Below are 15,689 nucleotides of genomic sequence, written 5' to 3'. Positions count from 1 at the left end.
AAAGCAAGGTAGTGTTATTGAGTGGGCCACTACTGTTCATGGCTTAGTGCAGAACCTTCTCAGGATTCGTATTAAACTATGTCTCGAAACTGCCTGCCTGAGGGATGAAAAGAAGAAGCATTTATCTCTCAGCAGCTACCACCTATGTGCTGAGGGCTACTTCCATGGGGTGTTAACCCTCCAGGACGAGAGCCTCACTGGTGCCACACCATCACACATGCTGCATCAGAGCAGCTTTTGGGAAGGAAACTTTGATGCACGCCTGAGGTGAGGCACTGTCAGCACAGAGCTCAGTGAAACCTGCCTAGAGGTGTTCACCAGAGCTGTGGCTAGAACCAGAGGTAGAAGAGATGGGAGAGAGGGCACCAGAGGCATCTTCTAAGCCTGGAAAGTGTGCTGCTAGCCTTGTCTAAATCCATATTCTTCCTTCTTTCTATCATCAAAATTGCATTGTCCAGAACAAAGTTGGCAGAGGGGTTAAGTAGCAAGGTTAAATGTATTTCCTAGAAGCTGTACATTAATAACAGTTTTAACCTTGAGTGATGTTTATAAGAAATAGAAAGTGACACTAGAACTTGGAAAATTAAAAAATGATTCTACTTGAAACATTTGACCATTGGATAGAGATATTAGATTCTTCTAAACTCATGTAATCTCAGGAGCAATCATGAATCGTTTGGAGAAATAAAATTAACCATTTCTTGTATCTCTATGAGCCTAATAAATCAGTCATTATTTTTTCCTAAGAGGTTGTTTTCTACTGTCACATAGTGATACTGAGCTTACAACAAATGAAAGGAAAATTGCTAGAAACATAAGAAGGAAAAATATTGGGATAATTTCCATAACAAAAAGGGTTGGTATTAATGTTGACTGGAATGGTGCTGGAGAGGAACTGCACATTTTGATTTGAGGTTCCTTTTTAAAGTTCTATTTTACCAAAAATAATTTTCTCTCTGCCTACACCCATGTGACTTCATAATCATCCTCTCTTATATGGTCTGGAATTAACACCAATAGGATAAAACCTTTGAGTTATTTCATATGTGTTGAACTCCTTCCATTTGCTATGTATTGGCATGATGCATCAGAGTGAGACATAATATAAAACATTATGTCCAAACATTTCAGAATACATACTCTTTTAAGGTACACCCAGGACACTTACCAACACTAACCATCTGATTGATCACAAATCAGCTAAATGAATTCAAAAGATTGAAATCCTAGAGTATTAAGCAAACCAGAAATCAGTTAACATAAAGAAAAAAAATCCCAAATGGTTGTAATTTAAGGAACATACTCCTAATGACCCATAAGTCAAATTATGTATTATAGTGAATTTATAAAATATTTTGAAATGAATTCTAATGAAAATACAATATATCAAAGCTTGTGGGATAGTGTGAAGCAAATACTGATGGAAAACTTATACCTCTAAATACATATATTAGAACTTTTACAAAAAGATGAGCTGTCTTCTTTCAAGAAGCTAGGAAAATTGTGTGAAGCAGCATTTCAGACATTGGACAACTGGTAGCAAAGGACTGATCACTGAGGAGGGGAAATAGGGTGACCGACCCTACTGTTGTCCTGCCTTTCTGTGTTAAGTACTCTGGATCACTTTGCAGGAGGAGGAGCTTTAGCAGAACAGAGCAACCTTGCTGAGTTGAGACAAAAGATTAGTATTGAATGGGACAGATGGCTTGAATTTTCAGGGCAGAGAATCAGCAAGGAGGAGCATATGCAGAGAAGAAAATCCCAGAAATCTGCATACAGATACCTTTGCGTCCACTGCTGAACACTAAACAATTCCCCAAAACTAGCATGAGAGTGGGAAACAATTTCCATCCAGCCACAGTGTCCTCACTGAATACTCCAAACTTTCACTAGGATCACAGGAAGGTTACACCTTACATAAGTAGGGCTAAACTAGCATGACGGTATCTACACTAGACTTGTTCAAAAAACAAGCCTCCGTGGTATGAAACTGGTCCACAAGTAACTTCACCACCTGTCAGAACTAAGTCCAAATTTATTAGTTCAGATCCTCTGAGAAGCTCATGCAAAGCACGAGATTAGATTTATAAGAGATCTACTTGGGGAAATGCCTGTGAGGGTTGAAAACAGAGAGGAAGCCAGAGGAGGCAAAGTCTTCAGACTGCCTAGCATGTCTGATCCCTTTGAAGGAAAGAGAGAAGGTAGAAGGACTGAGAAGCAAGAGTCTCTGCAGCACAATTGCAAGAAAGTTTAAGTTCAGGCTGATGAAGACCCCTCAAAGCCTAACCTACCCTCAGAGGTGTCCCCTACCTCATAGGAATAGCTATGCATTAGGATACCCACTCAGTCATTCTGGTGCCAACAATCCATGAGAAATGGAGCCTCAGCATGAAAATAATGGGTCTAGAGAGCCACAGCTGGGGCCCTTAGTCACGTACACTCCCATCTATGAGAGATCTGGGTGGTACACTGTACACTAGCTACTAAGCACACACCTCAGGGAGCAAGGCCTCCATGGTCCCTGTAGGCCTGTATTCCTGGGGGAAACAGAAGAGGGAGGGAGATTAGTAGGATGAACTACATCCCCGCCCACTGCAGTTGATCTCAAGGCTGCAGGTGGTCCTCATCTCCTCCACTATCCATTTTGGATTCCCATTGCACTTACCAATCGCCTCGGCTGTTCCTATTGGTTTACCTGATGACATGGTGCAAACTTTCATTCTTGAGGGGTCTGAACCCTTGGTAATCATACCCTTCTTAGGCTAGGTTTGCCATATGAGTCTGTTCACAGTTAATAGTAGGGCGGGGGAGCGACGGGAGGCACGAAATGGCTCACCTGGGATCCAGACGTATACCTCCCTGTGCCATTTTGTAGACTCAGCCTGACCTCCTGCTCATCATAGTCAATGACCCTATGAATATGGTAACTCCTCATCTGCATGCCCCTGGGCATAAGGAGCACAAAGTACCCTGGTGGCAACCATTTCTTGTTGCTGACGGGACCCTAGCTGTAGCCCCCAGGAAGAGTATGCCCCCTTTGGGAACCAGGACCTTAGCTAACCTAGTGTGGACTTGCAGGGCAGGAAGCACACATGCTTCCAATAAGAAGTTGTTGGGAGTGTTGTAAATGAGACCACTCTTTTGCCATCCCATTTGACTCTCGTAGTCTTCCAACTGGGGACACAGCACCATAGAGGTCTCTGGTTTAATGACTACACTGTATCCTGAAGGGTGACACCCATTCTTTCAGAATGTTGCTTCATAAAGCTCACCATTTAGCTCTATCTTTAGAGGACTGTTCCAGCATTCTTTGAGGCTGGCTGCATGTATGAGGCGTGATAAGTCCAGGAGATCCCATGATCATGGGCCTACTCTTGCACCTTTATCACCATAAAGTGGTTGAATACTGTGTAAGTCCTTTATAGTAATGCTAGCTGAGGCTCTGCAGGTAGGAAAGGCAAACCCTTTCCTGAACTAGCTTCTATCCCTCCTTGTGAGGACAAATTACTGGCCCTTCCCAGATAGGAGAGTCCCATTATAGTCAATTTGCCACTGGGTGGCCAGTTATTCTCCTTGAGGAACAGTGCCATGTTGAGAGCTTAGGGATGGTCTCTTTGACTGCCAGGCCGGACATCCAGAAGCTACAGTAGCTAGATCAGCCTTGGTAAGTGAGAGTCCATGTGTTGGGCCCATACTTAACTTCCAGCTCTGCCACTGAAGCTATTCCATGAATTCACATGCCTATCATGCTGGTGCTGGGTGTCTGATGACAAAGCCTGACTAACCTCAACTGGCCAAGAAAGTTTGTTTATTTGGTTGCTAAGTGCCCCTTCCAAAATAGATGCTTTCTGATAGATATTAATGTGTGAAACAAAAGTCTTCACACTCTGTGTCCACTCCCATATGTCTATCCACATACCTCCACATTGCACTTCCTTGGCTCCAATTATCCAGTCCTTTTCTTTCCTGGCCCCTGAACAGATAGATGGTCAGGCCATTATCCACTGGCCAATAAACCACATATTCTCACCTAGAACCTGTTCTCCTCTAAACAAAGGAGATGACCAGGTACACCACTCCCAGCTCTGCTTATGAGAAAGATTCACTCATTCCACTGTCCTTCAAGGCCACTCCTGGTCATAATACTTAGCACCTTCCCCTCAGCCAAGTTCATTCCCCTACTCAAACTAGTCTTGAAGGCCTCATGCCTTGGGGAAGAGAGTTCATAGAAGACTCATCCAAAGAAAAATAAGATATTGGCTTTGAGTTTCTAAGGCCCAAAATCATGACATAAAATGGAGGATTGGAAGGATACTTGTCTAGGCAATCTCTTCTGTGCCTATCTCCTCCAAACTCACTCAAACAAACAAACAAAAAACCCAAAAACTCAACACTAAGAAGTAAATCACAGATAGAAACTGAGAGAGTTACCTGCTAATGAGGGTTCTGAAGAAAACTTCAATATTCTAATTTAGAGCATGAAAGAACACCCCCAAAAATGTGATCTAAGAACAGAGAGACCAGTGCTCTACTCTCTATCTGGTTATTCTGAGAAAGTCCCATAGTGTTATATTGACACTGTGGCATTAAAATTGGATTGCATTGAGTAGCTAGGCAGATAGATCCTAAACTACATCAGAGACATTATGAGACCACAGAATCAAGCTAATGTTTTTTTCTTGGTGGGATTGAAAGCATTTGAAAAATGACTTCAAGAGCTGGCAGACTCAAGGGACCCCTTGGCCAGAGATGGAGTAAGAACTCTCTGAAGAGGTACTGGATGTAAATGCAGACATCTCATCGGATGTCAGCATGGAGGGTGATGTTGGTGAAGACCAGAAAGGATGGGGTTCATCTCAGTGGATGCCAGCTGTGGACAGATGCCAATCAAGAATCAGATGTATCCGCCAAGGCCAAGACATGACTGAAGTCCCCTGGAGCTTAGCTACAACCCTGGCTGGAAGAGAATATGTTGTATTCACTTATTTTAGAATAGAATGTCTATATACCTGGAAAATGAAAGGTTAAGGATTCTGTGTGTGTGTGTGTGTGTGCGCGCTCACACACACGCGTGTGCGACTAGGCAGAAGGTGAGCTTAAAATATAAATTAGGTTCAGTTATGGAAAAATGAAGCTCTTTTTCCACACCTGAGCATGTGACTTGCAAGCCCATAACTAGAAGGGCAATACCAAAGTTTTCAATTAGGACTTATAAGAAAGGGAAGCCTGGAGAAAACAAACAATCTGTACTCGGTTCTTTTAACATAGCCAGCAAGGTTCTGTAAGATTAGGGAGAGATTAATCAAATTATGTTTGGTGGAACCCTAGTTCCATAGGATATGAACTGATGTTAGGAAAGAAACAAAGTTGGAAGGTTTCTTCAGTGCCAGAGTTTCAAGGCCATTCATATGTCGAAGTTTAGTACAACTCTCCAAAAGAGATGGTTTGACCTGGCCCAAGTGGCAGCATTGTAATGTCAGCCTCAGATCCTCCTTCAAGAAGGACTCGCTCCTTATTTACTGGGAGTACTGTCAGCAGGCAGTCTGCAGCTGTCAGCCCTCTTTGGGAATTGCCTCAGCTGCAGGGACCCACCTTACCTAACGTCACACCCCTTTATGGGGTTGCCCATATCCAGTGCCCTATCACGGCAAGCTTATAGAGTTGTTCCCCTGCCCATATCAGGACAAGTTTGAAAGTCATTCCAACTCCAGAGCTCCCTGTGATGTTGGCCAAGGCATTGCTGGACCTGCAATTACAACTCAGCTTTTCCTTCTACCCGATCCTGCTTCTTCCCCTTTTTTCTGCAAGTATTGGTCCCAAGAGCTCTTCTTGAAAAAATCCTGCTGGTTAAGCTACATCTCAGAGTCTGCATCCTGGAGAACCCAGCCTGAGATGCCCCACTTCCCAATTGTCTGCCCACCAAAGCCTTTTTTCACAGAGCACCTAACAAACAGGGTTTAAGAAACACATTTTGGATGAGAGTAAGTGCAAGTATGAGAACAGGGTAAGTGTGTCAGGGGAAGTAGGGGAGGGGTGCCTAAGCCTGAACACCAGCCCCTAAATCCTTTGCAGTTTAAAACTAGCCCAATTTTGAGAAATAATTGTCTAATTCTTAAAGTGCTACAGAATTCATTATGCATTGAGGCAGATGGAGAGATCTAAATATTATATGACCTATGCAAATAAATTTTGTTTTCCTGTAACAATGCTTAATTCTCTAAGATGATTGGTGAAGATGGATAAAATGCACTGATTTTTTTCTGACAAATACAACTATTTTGCATTCACAGATGCCTCTGGATATTTAGCAGGAGAAGAAAAAGGAAAAGTATAATGAAAGCCTTTGAAAATCAGTTTCCAAGAAATAAAAACTAGGCAGTGGGAATTTCCACAAAACTGAAAAATCTTCAGAACTGGCAAGGCTATCCAAAAAAGCCCAATGGATTATAATACACTTAACTTATTAGAATATTTGTGTTTGGCAAGCCACTGACTAAAATCATTTCAAGATGTAAAATGGAAAGTGGAATGAATATTTTTTATAAATCTTTGAAATAATCATTTTTGTATTTTAATACTGCTATGAAATAAGGAGCTGGCTCAAAAGACTAACACCTAAATGATCAGAGACAGTGAGCTACCAGACCACATGATCAGCACAGAGCAATTCCCAAATAAGATGAGATGCACACAGCCTCTGCAAATGTGGTTTGGGGAGGAGTTTGCCTCAGCTCACTTGAATAAGCTACTGTCTATAGCTCACAAGGGTCCCGTTCTTAATGAGATGGTGCGTAGCAGCAGCACACTGTGAATCCAAATAGCAGATGGCAACGCTGTTGAGTAGGCTGGCAGTCTGATGTCTAGCCACCAACTGGCAGCAATCATTATTAAACTGATTCATGTGCCCAGGGAAAATCTTTGTAAGAGTCTTAGCAAGTGTGAACAGTGAGGAGCAAATGATCTGCTATTCCTATTTTCTATGGATACTTATATTTTAAAAAATATTATTCCCCAAGGCAATCTACACAAAGGAATGGCATGATGTGTGAGCTGGAGGCCCTATTTCTTTCCTGTATACTCATGTATACACTACATGATGCCTTTAAACATGTTGGCTATGATTTCTCTATTTGGTGAATCACTTCTACTCGAAGGAAACAGCTTCATAGCTTTCACTTTATGGACTTAAGGCAAATATCCAATGATAGGCAAGCACTCACAGATTCTCTAAATAAAGCTCCTGTGTAAATGGTATTGCAAATCTAATAACAACATATTCTGTCTCACATAATGAAGCAATGGCCTAAATTGCTCATGATCCATCTACCTGAGGCAGGTAACTCATCTCTGGGCAAAGAGCTTGTTATTGTCACACTTGGCTAGGAATGCAGATTAAGAGAGCCACTAGCTTTAGAAAACTGTTCTCCTCTAAGAAACTTCCACAAGAAAAAATTCTCGAAGGTATTCATTTTTTAAATTGTCTTTACAATTCAAAATGCTCAGCAAATAGCATTTTTTTTCTTTTCAAATGGTGAAAGGATCTGTTATTTTTTATCATAAAGCCAATTTCTATATCCTGATATGTTAATAAAGAAGGTTTAGGCTTAGGTAAGGCTTTTCCTGAAAAATAAACTCCTGCTTTATTCACTTATAAAATACTTGCACTTAAGTTTAAAAAAAAATACTGGTTATTCTCTAAATCCTCATCAGATTTGCTGTCTAAAATCAAGATAATATGTTTCTCTATGTCATGTGCTCATAATAACATGGAGAAAACACTACAGTCAAATGTCAGGTATTCCACATATTTACTACATATTCTTTTTATGGAAATGTTTTAATGGAAATAAAATTTTAAACCTTTTTTTTAAAGAAATGTTAAAATCTCTCTGAATGGATTCTCTTTGGCGCTGGCAATTTGCTAAACCAATTCAGGCTGAAATATTTCGAATTTCTAGACAGAGTTCCTGTGTCCTGTTTCAAACACGAGGGTGATTCCTTTCCAAAGTTAGAGACCCCAATCCTGACAGCAAAGCTCAAAAGCAAGCTCAAACACCATCTCTCAAATATCTCAACATTCTCTCTAAAACAAGAAATTAAATGCCAGAAACCATCATACATTTTAGTATTTGAGATCCCAAGAAACAAACCAATGAGAGGCGTACTCAAATTTGCTTATCAGGGGGAGGGTATAGCTCAAAGTGCTAGAACACATGCTTAGCATGCACAAGGTCCTGGGTTCAATCTCCAGTACTTCCTCTAAAAAAATAAATAAATAAACCCAATTACTTCCCTCCCTGCAACCCCCCCGCCAATGTGCTTGTCTGTAGGTTACCTTACAAGAAATGAATTTCTTGTTCTGTATGGGAAAACAAGTGCCACGTGTTAAAAGAAGTCTGCAAATGGTGGCACATGAGTTTCTTAAAATGGCTGAAATCCCTCAAAATGTTGAACAATTTACCAGGCCACCAAGATGTATGGTTTTATCAAGTATAAAATGCTAGATTTTAGGGAAATAAGACAGGATGATTAACGTTATTCTAGGGTATTAGGCTCTACTCAGTGCTAAGTATAAAAGAAAACCGACAATGGAAAGGCTAGTTCAAAGGACATATTTCTAGGTATGCTGATACAGAGATAAAGCCTTGAAGGCGAACAGATATGACAATAGCAGTACTATAAAAGTTCAATTTGAATTAGTCAGCCACACTACCAAAAAATAAATACAAGATTCTCTTTTAGAAGAGAAGAATTCTAGTGATCATGAGCTAAGGATGCTGGAAATTCATTCCTGTAAACTTGTATGAACCATTCCTATAAATTGTTGTTTTCTGTTTTCCCTCCCTTCATTAAAGCTGCCTTTAGCAAAGACACCAGTGATTTCCATCTTGCCAGAATCAAAGTTTCATTCCCAGGCTCTAACTTACTCTGACTCACAAAGGCATTTAATGCAATTGACCACTACACTACCACCATCTTGAAACACTTTCTTGGCTTGGTTTCTAGAACAACATTGCACTTGCCTGGTTTTCCTCCTTCCTTACTGCAGCTCATTGTCATTTTTCTGTTTAGTTCCTCATCAAAATTCTGACCTTTTGACATGTGCATAGCCTTAGATATTCTTCTGTGTGCACTCTGATATCAGAATGAACTTAGACATTGTTATGTACATTTTGATGAGAGCAAAGACTGTGTGTGTCTGGCTTACAGAACAATGTCTGGTATATAGTGGACATGTAAATATTTGTTGAGGGAATGATCAAATACTGGAACACATACCCAGTTTGAATAGATGAGTGTAAGTACAATGATGATGACCTGGAATTAAATAGTTTCCAACATTATTTTGTTCAGAGAGGTTTAAATAGCATAATCTTTACTTTTTTAGAATACGAAATTGAGGTTTAGATAGGTCAAGTAACTTGTCCAATAACATGCAGCTTCCAAGTGTCAGAGATGAGACTTGTATTCCTGCTGTCCTAATACAAAGGCTATGCTCTTAACTCAGTAGTCGATGTATTGATAAGTACAAGAGAAAACAAAGAAGAGAAACCCGAGTTCAGCTGTGTGTCTCCTGGTGCTCTGCTACAACCATGCAGTTTTGAAGTTGATGGCAGGACAAATGCTATTTTTCCCACAGTCAAAAGGAAAAGGACCCATCCCCTTATCTGTAAAATGGAGATGAAAATACCATCAATCTTCTTTCCATAAGATTGTTATTTTTAGGCTAAAATAAGATAATGGATATGCAAAATATAAATCACCATCCAAAAAAAATGAATGATTAATTATTACTACTGGGAGATACTAAAAGAAGTACTGAAGTGGAAAGGCAGAAAATCTTACTTACTGTAAGAGCAGGAAGAAGACAACCAAGAGAGAGCTATAGTTAGTAATATTGTATTAACTTTGTAAGGTGACAGATAGTAAGTAAACTTATTGTGGTGACCTCAGTGTTCACAAATGCCAAACCACTATGCTGTACATCTGAAACTAATATATTGTATGTTTATTATACCTCAATAATAAATTTTTTTAAGTTTAAAAACTAAAAAAAAGAAAGAGCTAGAACGTTCCTCACTTACCTAACTCTTGTCAGTTACGGAAACGGAAGGAAAGAGAGGTAATATTCTCCAGTTCCCATGTAAAACATGATATACCCAGTACACAGTTACAGAATTAAAAGATCATTGACCTAGCCATACTGTAATTTTTTTTAACAACCAAAAAAGAAAATCAAGAGTCTGATGCTATCAAATAAAATTGGAATTCTGTAGTTTAATTGTTTTGTACCTGTGTGGTTTTTACTTTCCATTGACTCCAGAGGCGTTACAATTAGCATTTCTCAGGGATGACTGGAGAGAGAGTAGGCAGGGGAAATTAAGTTAATGAGGCAGTGTAGAGGAAGGCAATCCTGTGACCTCCTGGTCCTCAGAATATACAGGTCTTTAAACAGTAATCAGGTAGCCACAGTCAGAAATATTCCCAACATTCCCTTTCACCAATAATTCCAGGTTGTAAAAATCATTTGTTATAGAAAATGGCGATCAAGATCAATTTAAATTCTGGGACTTCACTTAAAAGTTTACTAAGGGTACCTTTTTCCTTTGTCAGCAGAATAGTCATCAGCTCTCCACTGAGGAGACTAAGGCCTGTCACTGCAGATAGCCAGGCTTCCTGGCCATGTTTGTGTCTCCACTGTGGACATCACACAAGACATATAGCTCAGTTAACAAAAAATATTTCTTAAGCCAAAAAGTGCAGAGGTATGGGCAAGTAGGTACAGCTTTGGAGTCAGTCAGGTCAACATTTAAATCTTAGTTCACATACATACTTAGAAATTAAAAGACTCAGCCTCAGCCTCAATATGCTCATTATTTAAATGGATAGAGTCCTTCATAAAGTTTGAAGATCCAAGATAATATACTTAAAGTGATCAGATTGCCTGGCACAGAGTCAGTTTTCAATAAAGCATGGCTATTTCTATTATCAAAGTTGTTAATCACTGATATGTTAATACCAAAATTGGCCATAGTTTTATTTTCACTAGTTTTTTTTTAAGTTTTTATAAAAAGAGAGATCCATATATCTTTACAGAGATCCATATATCTTTATTCTAGAGATTCAGGCGTTCAAGCAACAACCACCTCTCAGGTCTTTTTAAATTTTAATTACTAATTAATGAGCTCAAGGAACTTTGAATAAGTGCCTATTATGTGCTAACGACCATGAATCTAAGATCTAGGGAAGATACAAAAATTAATATAATATAGATTCCATTCTAGAGAATAAAAAAAAAGAAAAGAATCACAAAAGAGGTACAAATAAAATATTATGGTAATTCAGAGTACACAGTTCTGTGTGAAGGAATCTGGGAAACTATCATGAAAGAGGTGGGTATTTAATCTAAGCTTTAAAGTAAGCACAGAATTTAGACATGCAGAGATTGAGGAGGGAATAGACAAATGAATGGATGATTCATGAAAGACTCATTCATTTCAAAATCTTCCCATTGCTCAAGTTCCTGGAGATCAGCATTTGTGGTGCCTACAGTCTAGTGATGGACAGTAAAGCCATATGAAAGTGAGGTGACATGGGCAAGAAATGTGGAGAGGTTCATGATGGCCGAAGGGAAGAATGGCTGTTAATAAATCTGCAACCAGATCTTGGAAAGTTTCAAATGCTGAGGTAATGTATTTGGACTTTATTCAAGCCTTTTGGAAAGAAATTTCAAAAACATTAACCCCATATTGAAGTTAAAAACAAAAACTAGAGGTCTGGCTGAAAGTACAAGCTGAGTCAAAGAAAACTGTTAAAAGATAAACTGAAATTTTTAAGAGTTTATTTGAGCAAAACTAGATGTGAATTAGGCACTCCCAAATCAAAAGTGGTCAGGAATGCTCCGGCAACAGGAGCCAGGGGGAAGATTATATATGGAGAAGTGTGGAAACAAAGAAAGGAAATTATTGATTGGTTAAAACTTGACACCTAGTTGGCTATTTCTGATTGGTTGTCCTCAGAGTTTTGATTTCCTAACCTTGACGTATTTACAGGCTTAGAGGTTGGTTTGCTTATAGGCCGCCTGGGCATTAGAGCCACACAGTCTAATGACTTCCTTGTTTAATTAAGTTAGCAACATGCATATTGTTAAGACTTGTTGAGTGGTATTTAAATTCCTTTGCAGTAGTGTTTGAAATGCATCAGAAGGGAAGTCTAGAAATAGAAACACAACAGATAGAAGTCGATTTCAGTCAGTCAGGAGTGAGGCATTGAAGACCTAAAGTGATGGAGAAAGAGACAAATGGGAGACACTGTTATGGTGTTTCATGACTCTTTATAACTCTGCTTACCTCCTACCAAGACAAGGAACTTGATGGAATAAATGATTTCAAATCCATCTCTCTCTCAATATTTTCACTTACAGAAGTATAAACATTTCACTTTTAAAATTGTACATGAAATAAAAAGCAAGGAGATTGAAAACTCGGTTAATCTGGCAGACTCCAATGCAAGCCAAAAATGTATCAAAGAGCAGCCTCCCAAACTATGCATTCTTTTCCACTCTTGACACCACCCTGTCTCTCCGTCTCTATGCTGCTCGTGTCTTCTTCAAGGATTTTAATTAACCCCTCCCTTAAAGTCTAATTTTCAGTTAACTCCTCCCTTAAAGTCTAACTCACTTAAGTACCAAACCCCTTTTGTGGCTGCAACCAGCAAGGTGTATCCTGCTAATTTTCAATCTGGCCCATTTTTGTGTGATGACACTTTTTTGAAGTGACTAATATTATCTCTATGAGAAAAAGCCCTATGTGTGACTTTTCATTATAAAAATACCCACTGGGTATATAACATTATTGAAGGAAACATGAAAACTTGCAGAACAAGTAAATTGCTGAAAGGGCAGCAAGACAAGATAAATGTCTCCTGATAAAAACATAGGAAAACATTTCATTATCTGTGAAAAGTAGAGAGGTTATCCTAAAAGATACATAGGGTTAAAAAATACCACGAGAAATATGCTTACACACACTATACATAATTGTATTAACAGAGATATATAAATATTAAATTCATCATTTTCACATTCCCCCAACGACTGCTCATTTCCACTCCCACTCCCACTCCACTCTATTATTCATCCAGTTATAAAATCAGGGACGTGGGAAGCCCACTTAAGATATCCTTTTCCCTAATCTCCAATACCTAATTATTTAAAATGCTCTGGTTCTATTCTACTAACCAAATATCTCTTGCCCATACCTAATTTAAACTAATGGTTATTTGCCCTTTCTGGTATAGGATAAAGTGCAAACTCCTTAGGATGGCATAAAAGCCCATTAGATTTAGCCACATTATAGCCTTATTGTCTATCCTTCTCCCTTACGCACCGCACCCTTGCAATGCTCTGTTTGGAATGACTCCTTCCACTCTGGGTGAACTCCAGCAAGAAGACTCAAGGATCATCTCCTCAGTGAAGCTTCTCCTGCTCCCTACTGCCCAAGCATAAAGCATTTATTATTTATTCTAAATATTTTCTATAGCTTAGCTATCTCTACCACTAGACTTAATGAAATTCTTGAAATCAGAGACGTCTCAGTGAAAATCAAAACCATGTACCACATACACACAAACATATACACACAAACATACACAGTTTATGCAACATTAATAGGACTTTACTATTCAACTGTCTTCCTTAGCATAACTACAATTTCAGGAGACTCCTGCCCAGGAAGGTAACATTGCAAATAGCTATACTGTTCATCCCAGGAATTTCTCTAAACTCCATCAATCCAACAGAAAATATCAATCAACAGTTCATACACAAAGACTCCTTCAATAATATATGTATATGAAATAAATATTGTTAAATGTATTACAGTTATAACAGTAACATCATAGTGAATGGAGAAGAGTTATTACCGAATAAAATGTACACATGAATTAGTCCTTCTACTCATTCTTTCAATACAGTGTCTGACAATTCTTCCCACTTCTCAAAGGGGACCACTTAACTAGGATAATGAAAAAAAGGAAATATTCGCATTTTCTGAGCTCTGTACAGAGCTATTTTCCAGATAAATTTTTGATACAAACAAAGGCAGAGCCGATGGATATCCTCAGTCAAGTTCTATACTTGTGTCTATTCAACTATTAGCAATATGGGAATAATCTGATGATGATTTTTAATATATTGAAATTTGTTAGGACAAGAAACAAGCACACATATACTAAGTGTTTTAATATACAATACATGTTAGTATTCACCCACCTTTCATTCTCCATCTCCTCTTACTCATTCATTTCACCTAGTCTCTCACCCTTTTCCTACCTCTAAGAGTCTTTCTGCCCTCTAGAAATTATAAACCATCATCAGTAAAATCATCTATATCTTCAGTTTTCTTCTGGTTAGGCTCTTTACCTTCCTGCTTTAAATGAAACTTGGTGGTGTCCTGAGAACACCACTGACCCTTGATCCTCCTCTCATACTCTATCTTTGGTTCCTTAGATAAATCGCTAATTTCAGATCTAGAAAGAAAAAAATACACAAGATGATCCTAGAAATATCTTGTCAAACACATAACAATGAAGTTATCAAAGCCCACCAGGGTCATTGAAAAAAAGATTCAAGAGCTAGCTTAAAGAGACATAAATGGTCAAAGATTGGAAAACTTGGGCATCACTAAGAAGAGTACCTACAATGAATGGAAGTACAACAAATATGTTTAAATCTATGATTTTGTAATTATACTAAAAAATTTTGTCAAAATAGAAGAATATAAAGATTATCTCATTGTTTCAAATACTGATAAAAAATAATTATGCATTTACATAAACTATACCATTGGTGTATCAAATACTAGATGAGGAGAAATTTCTGTTTATAAAAATGTTCTAAGGGATTTCCAGTCTCAGCCACGCATGATAAAGTACTGGCACTGAACAAAGCCTTCTGCCAAGAACAACTATAAAAGCTGGATGGCATACGTAAATCAACTGTTTGAAGGAACTGGCAAGAAACCAGAATGGGCATGACTCGCTTAGTCCCTGAGAGAAGAGAAGCACATACGGTGAAACTACATCTGTGCTATGGCTTTTTTCTGAGGGCATTCCTTCTAGTTGTGATGGAGGGAATATAGCTCAAGCAGAAAGGGACAATCTTACTGGGCTGCAGGGAAAGATGTCTGAATTCAAGACTGCCAGTGTGTCTTGGAATTGAACATCAAAATCCCAAACAGTAAAGTAATTGAGAGAAGGATCCAAAAATCTGCATCTGAATTCCCTTCAACTGATGTTCCTGTCTCATGGTGTTAAGATACACGGCAACACTAGCACAAATGGCAGCAGGTGGTTAAACGGAATTAAACTGTTGAGGTATTGGTCAGTAACTGGTAAAGTTACTAAATTTAAGGCAGACCACAATAAAATATGGATGTATAGTGTAATTATACAGAAAACACCAAAAATAATAATTTCTAAAGTGTATAACTGTGAAAATCCCTATAGAGGGAAAACAGAATAATGAACAATACCTGATTAATCTAAGGTATTTCAAGAAAAGAAAAATAAAGGATCAAAGAGCAGATGTGATATATCAAAAACAAATAATATGTTGGTAGACATAGACCAAACTATTTTAGTCAGTTTGGGCTGCTGTAACAAAATACCATAGCCTAGATGGTTTATAA

The sequence above is a fragment of the Vicugna pacos genome, chromosome 1 (genome assembly GCF_048564905.1).
Source record: "Vicugna pacos chromosome 1, VicPac4, whole genome shotgun sequence".
NCBI lineage: Eukaryota > Metazoa > Chordata > Mammalia > Artiodactyla > Camelidae > Vicugna > Vicugna pacos.
Note: the sequence above shows the minus strand (reverse complement) of the source record.